The following is a 6,344-nucleotide window of genomic DNA, read 5'->3' as shown; positions in this document are numbered from 1 at the left end:
GTGATGCGCCGTTTTAATTATGCTATATAATATTTCGAACGTTTTGTGATTTCGGTCCATCTTTCTAAATAGAAAAGGAAGCAGGTCCCTGTATTTGTAGGATGTGGCGGCAACTTTCTCGTATACATGTAATGAGAAGTAAAAAAATAAAGAATAAACATATAAACATATGTATTACATCCTTGTGTTTTTATCCTTCTTCTTCTTCTTCTTCTTATCATTATTAAATATTGTAATTATTCATTTTTATAACAACAAAACCATCTTAATAATGTGCCACATTTCAATGAACTTTATTTGCCATTGATTTGATTGCTTGCTGCTGTTCAACTTACTGAAACAGTAAATGTAAGTAAATGTTCAGAGCTGAACGTGTGCGGAAGCCGGGATGTCCATTATTGATAGCTGTCCCTCTCATGTCATTGTGGTAGCCGTTGCTGTACACCCCTAATGAACGATTCTAATTAAAAGCCTGATTTGCAATATCCAGAAATCATCAACATACAACGAAATAGAACAGCTTCAAATGGTTTTAATGAAATGTTTTATTAAACATTAAACACACACACACACACACAGCCCTGCTAAGCATGGCTTGATCGCGTCAAGGACCTCTGGTATGAGGAGAACAGAATATCAATGGGTTTACACAATTCCTCATTTGGGTATTTCTACATAGGGGAGCTGAGCGCCACACATCAAAGCCCCTTTGTGTGGGCCGTTGGAGTAGAGTTGTCTCTCAAACAGACCTGCAGAAGAGACACATGAAAGGAGCGCTGGCTCAATGGCTGCTCCTATATTACCATCTGCTTATTACTTCACTGTGTGAAGAAACACTGCGGAGAAATGTAAGGACTACACTGTCACCAGAGGATCTACACAGCTTGCCATAATGTTAGACAAAAGGCAGACACCCTCAGTGTATAATATATAACATGAAGGGGAATATTTTGTCTCTTGTCATTTTCAGATCAGGGATTCGATCTTGGAATTCGAAGTAGCAACCCTCTGATTGCAGGCCTGCCTTTCTAACCTCTAGGCTAACCCTATACAATCTGTCATGTTTCATTTCAAGGGTATCAATCAATATGAGGCACAAGTACAGAGTAGATTAACCATCTGGTGTTTAAGGAAGAAGAGAGATACAACGTTAACCTGAGATCTAAGTTCATGTTCCAAAGATAGAAAAATAACAACATTAAAGACAAAAACAGAGTTTGGACAATTGATGGAACCTACTACATGTGCCTGTGATTGCTTACAAATGGATCATTTGGTCCAGAGCCTGATTGCATGCCTTCTCATCGGTCAAACCTCCTAAGCAACAATAAACAACATAGAGAGGGAGGGAGCGAGAGAGAGAGAGAGCAAGCAAGCATAATGTACAATTGCCACAATCACCCATCCTTGCAAAATGTAACATCAACCCACTAACTCGTTGGCCTCTGAACAATATCTTCTCCCTCCCATCTTACCCCTAGCACAAAATCACTGGTGGAGAAGTCTAGTTCCACAGTGCTTCGTTACAGTTTCCTACAGGTTCCTTGTTGCAGTGATGATTTATGGGGCCAGGAAGCCTCCAAATTTATTTCCAGCCCTATATGGTAGAGAGACACTTTTCAGAAACACATTACGCTTCTGGCGCTCATTACAAGAAAATAGTGTTTGTATTAGTACTGGTGAATGTGCTTTACTCGTGGCAACAGATGATGAGGTAAAGGCCAAATACATCAGTCATGCACAGTAATGATGTAAGTCTCTATAACCCCGAGCATCTTAACCTTTATAACTTTACCCCATTGCTCTTTGACATTTCAGCAATGTAGGGAATGTAATGATGGGGGTCCACACTTATATATGCATTATAAGAACTGAATTGGTTTCTTTCTTTACCAGATGTTTATTATGCTATAGAATTCCTAATATAAGAGAACAGAGATAACCCTCCTCTACACAATTTCCTATTCAGTACCAGTTAAAATCACAATGAAGTTAAAAAACATATTATCCGCAAGTCACACTGTAGGCCTAATTAAATAAGTAACTGAATACAATCACTGGACTAGATGATACTGAGCGATAGATAGGCTATGAAACTGAAATACTGTGGAGTAGAGACTGTTTATTTTAGTCCTACCTGGCGGCTTTAGGACCCAGTGTAGGCTAATGTGATATCACGAGAGCTTCGCGAGACTTCCGGGAACGCTTGCGAATCAAACTCTGCAGACCTATCTCAATGGGTAGACCAGTTCGGAGTTTGGGGTTTGAGAAGTGAAACGTTCTTCCTTGGTTGTTCATTTTCTCAAAATCTAAAGGCACAACCTAGATTCGTTGTTTTAAGTAGCTGATCATGTTATTACTCCAACCTTGTGAAAGTGATAAACTGACACGTATTCATTTTCGTGAAAAACTTTATATCAAAGTAGTACCTTTGATTTGACGGTCTGCACATACGCGCATGATTTTAGCTAGCCAACGTCACCATGACGTCAACTACAAGCGTGATCAGGGATTTTCTATTGGAGAAGCCGTTTCTGTCTATCTTCATACAGTACTGTCTTTGCTATTATTCTATATGCTGGGAAAGTGGAAGCATATTTTCCCACTCGCGTGATCATGTTGTATCCTAGTCGACAAAGCCTTATTCTGTATTGTCTATCCTTTGGCGTGTTTGTGAACGGGAACGGACAACTAGGTGACTCTAAACTAAATGAAAGGCCGTATGTGGTCCTACAGAATCAAAATTTGGGTAAGGTTTTATGCGGTTTAATGTGTAGTCTATTGTAGGCCCGTGTTCCTAGACAACAGCGACCTGCCGTATTGTTGTCCAACGAATGACAATAAAATAAGAACGTAGGCTTATCTTCTAAATAACGTGTGTAGACGTATGCACCTTTTATTTTGTTATTTTAATGTTAATTGTAGCCTATTAGTGCCATGTTTTTTTTCTGCAATGACCTCCTAACCTGTAGTTGCAATGTGTTCTCGTGAGAGGGCGGAGCCCGCAACGAATGGTCAAAAATCTATTTCATTTATGTGCTTGTAACATTGTATTTTTTTCTATTGCAGTTGTACTTATTAGCGTCTTATCTATCCTGCTGGTGGTGATGATTGTCATGGCAGTTTGTGTGTATAAACCATTGCATCGCCGGTGAAGCAGTGTACAGCGACGTCATGCGCAGCTACTGTCAGACTGGATCCAAGGGAATAAATCATCAAGGGAATCAACAATCAAAAAGCCATTGTCTACGCATATCTGTCTGATGTGATAAACTGGAATGTTAGACATTAGCCACGGGGTCTCTCATTTTTATATAAACCTTATTCATTTGAGTTTTTTTCTCTCCAGTATAGACTACACTGGTTGAATTAATGTTGTTTCCACGTCATTTCAATGAAATTACATTGATCCAACGTGGAATAGATGTTGAATTGTTGTCTGTGCCCAGTGGGATGTTATTGTGTGTCTTGATTAGGCCATATAAAATGGTAATTGATATGATTATTTTATCTTTTTTGTTAAGGTGACTTCATATTCCTGCTGCTGTCATCATTTAATGGAATTTGAATGTATTGTTTATATTGTCTTATATTATTTATATGTTTGCTTATTTACCCAGATATATTGGAGTATTAAATGCCCCACCACAAGGTACTACTGAAGTGAAAAAAACATGATAAAAAAACGAACATAGATTGGGTTTTCTGTTGTCTATGTGTGCAGAGGGTCCCTGGTTCAAGCCCAGGTAGGGGCGAGGAGAAGGACGGAAGCAACACTGTTACATTTCCACTGCTCCAAAGTTCAACGGCGGCGAGCTTTACACCACTCCAGCTGACGCTTGGCATTGCGCATGGTGATCTTAAGCTTGTGTGCGGTTGCTCGGCCATGGAAACCCATTTCTTGTGCTGACGTTGCTTCCAGAGGCACTTCAGCACTCGGCGGTCCCGTTCTGTGAGGTTGTGTGGCCTACCACTTCGCGGCTGAGCCGTTGTTGCTCCTAGACGTTTCCACTTCACAATAACATTACTTACAGTTGACAGTGGCAGCTGTAGCAGGGCAGAAATTTGACGAACTGAGTTGTTGGAAAGGTGGCATCCTATGACGGTTCCACTTCAGTAAGGCAATTCTACTGCCAATGTTTGTCTATGGAGATTGCATGTCTGTGTGCTCGATTTTATACACCTGTCAGCGACGGGGGTGGCTGAAATAGCCAAATCCACTAATTTGAAGGGGTGTCCACATACTTTTGTATATATAGTGTAGCTTAATTTATCAGTCTCCCATTTCTCCAGGTGTGTTGTGTGCAAATGACCCAAATGATTGAGCAACACTTTATAATACATTTCATGAATAATCCATTATAAATGTTTATAAGTGTTTTATATATTTTAATGGCTAATGAATATTAATAATGCTTCGGCTATAAGTTTCTAAATGTTAACAAATAATTAAAGTTATTTAATAATAGTTTATAAATAGTTAATTTAATGCTTTTTCATTAAGGTTATCACAAAGAGTTAGGCATAATTGAGCCAAAGCGTTTGGGATAAAAGCTTCTGCCAAATTGCATACATAAAAAAAAAAAAAAAGTTACTAATGTACAAAAAAAACTGATAATCAGAAGGCTAATCAAATCAGTGTAAATGTGAATGAGAGAGAGCAACAGACACAAACAGCTTGGGGGCATGGCACTCAACACAGCTTCTTCACGCGTTTGGTCACCACACAAATTTGTGTGTTGTGCATTAGCGCTCTTGATGGGAACACTCATCAATGAGCATCAGACTTATATTCGTTCTTACATTCATTAAACAAACAGGTTAAGGAGGTTGATTGAACTCATCCCTTTAATCCACAGTCATGGAAACAGAGTGCTCTGCTGGATCTGGGCCCATATTTATAAAGCTTGTCAGAGTAGGTGTTCTGATCTAAGATCATGCCCAATTAACTTGGGCTTGTGCCTTATGCTGAAGGGGAGGGATCTACACCCCCAGATCAAAGTATGATGACCAAAGTATGAAAAATGACTGTTGCTTCTACACTGATAAAGTTTGATCATAAAGTTACTGGTCCCCTCCCCATGTCAAACACTTGGATTCAGGAGGCAGGACTATTGAGGGGATACATCACCCTAATGCTCATTTTAATACATCAATGATAACATGATATTCTCTTACCTAATTTAAATAAGTCCTGCCTTGTAACCAACATTGGAAAAGGTGTGTTTGCAGAGGGGCATGGTTTATAAAGCTACTCGACTGGTGCCAAAATTTGACTGTCGGGTGTCAGCAAATATAATTAAAAGTTTACATTATTCATCTATGGCAAATATAATTATATGTCTCCCCTTTCATCTGTGTCTAGTGTTAGGTAGTAACTGGCTAGCTAGGACTTCATCTGTGTCTGGTGTTAGCTAGTTACTGGCTTGCTAGGTCTTCAGCCAGCATGGAACAAAAGGGGGGAGAAGGGTCGTTCAAAACTCTGATGCAGTTGTCATGTCAACACATCCGTCAGTGCTGCTGTGAACTGCATCACGAGAGTTGCCGAACGGGAGAAGTATACATTTTTTTTTACATCATTGATGCAATTTCCATGTTGTTTGAGTTGCATCCAATTTTCTTGACATAGGCGTTTCAAAAGAGCGGTCAGTCAAGGCGAGCTCATATAAGCTGCCTGACCATTCCGCCTGTCTTTTTAAACTTCCTGGAAGTTAGCCATGAGAGAAAAATTGTAATTTTTTTCTAAATTTTGTAGCATTTCTATCGCCTCAAAATATTATGTGTGATTTTTTAGTCACTCAAAAGGCTATTTTACATGGGAATCAGAATGACTGTTCAGGACCTTTAAAGAATAAACACGTGAAAAAGAACACCAAACTGTGACAGAGCATGACGTATCTCACAAAATGGGACCGCTTGCCTAGAGGTTGTCAATGCTCTTTGACCCATCTATCACCATTATTAGTGAAACAAATTACTTTTAGCACACACATAAAATACATTTACATGGATAATTGAAAAAAAGTGACTTCTCACAGCTGCCAAAAAGGTAAACAAGGTAAATTGTGCAATTTTCTACAGTACCTTCTCACCATTTGGGAGCTACATCAGTGTGTAGTCTCATTTTCTCTGCACTGTTTAAATATTCAAATGAAAAATGCCCCAACTTTAAAAATGACATTATCTGACTTGTACTGGATCTCCAAGGAATGAGCCTATTTTTCCTCTGATGCTCCAGAACCTTTGCATAATTTCAGCCAGTAGTTGTGGTGTTCACGAGCCAAAACGGGTCCCCATTTTTTTGTGTACTACGTCATCCATTTTGTATGATACACTATATATAT

General features: G+C 39.2%; 1 long non-coding RNA gene across 1 annotated transcript; it reads left to right on the top strand.

Moving 5' to 3' along the window:
• Positions 1–2,242: 2,242 nt before the first annotated feature.
• On the top strand, positions 2,243–3,291 carry LOC311141032. Its single transcript, XR_014614198.1, has 2 exons — positions 2,243–2,749; positions 3,070–3,291. It is a non-coding gene; the product is annotated as an uncharacterized lncRNA (long non-coding RNA).
• Positions 3,292–6,344: the final 3,053 nt, after the last annotated feature.

The sequence above is a fragment of the Coregonus lavaretus genome (genome assembly GCF_964263955.1).
Source record: "Coregonus lavaretus genome assembly, chromosome: 14".
Lineage (NCBI taxonomy): Eukaryota > Metazoa > Chordata > Actinopteri > Salmoniformes > Salmonidae > Coregonus > Coregonus lavaretus.
This window is presented reverse-complemented; position numbering and strand designations above follow the sequence as displayed.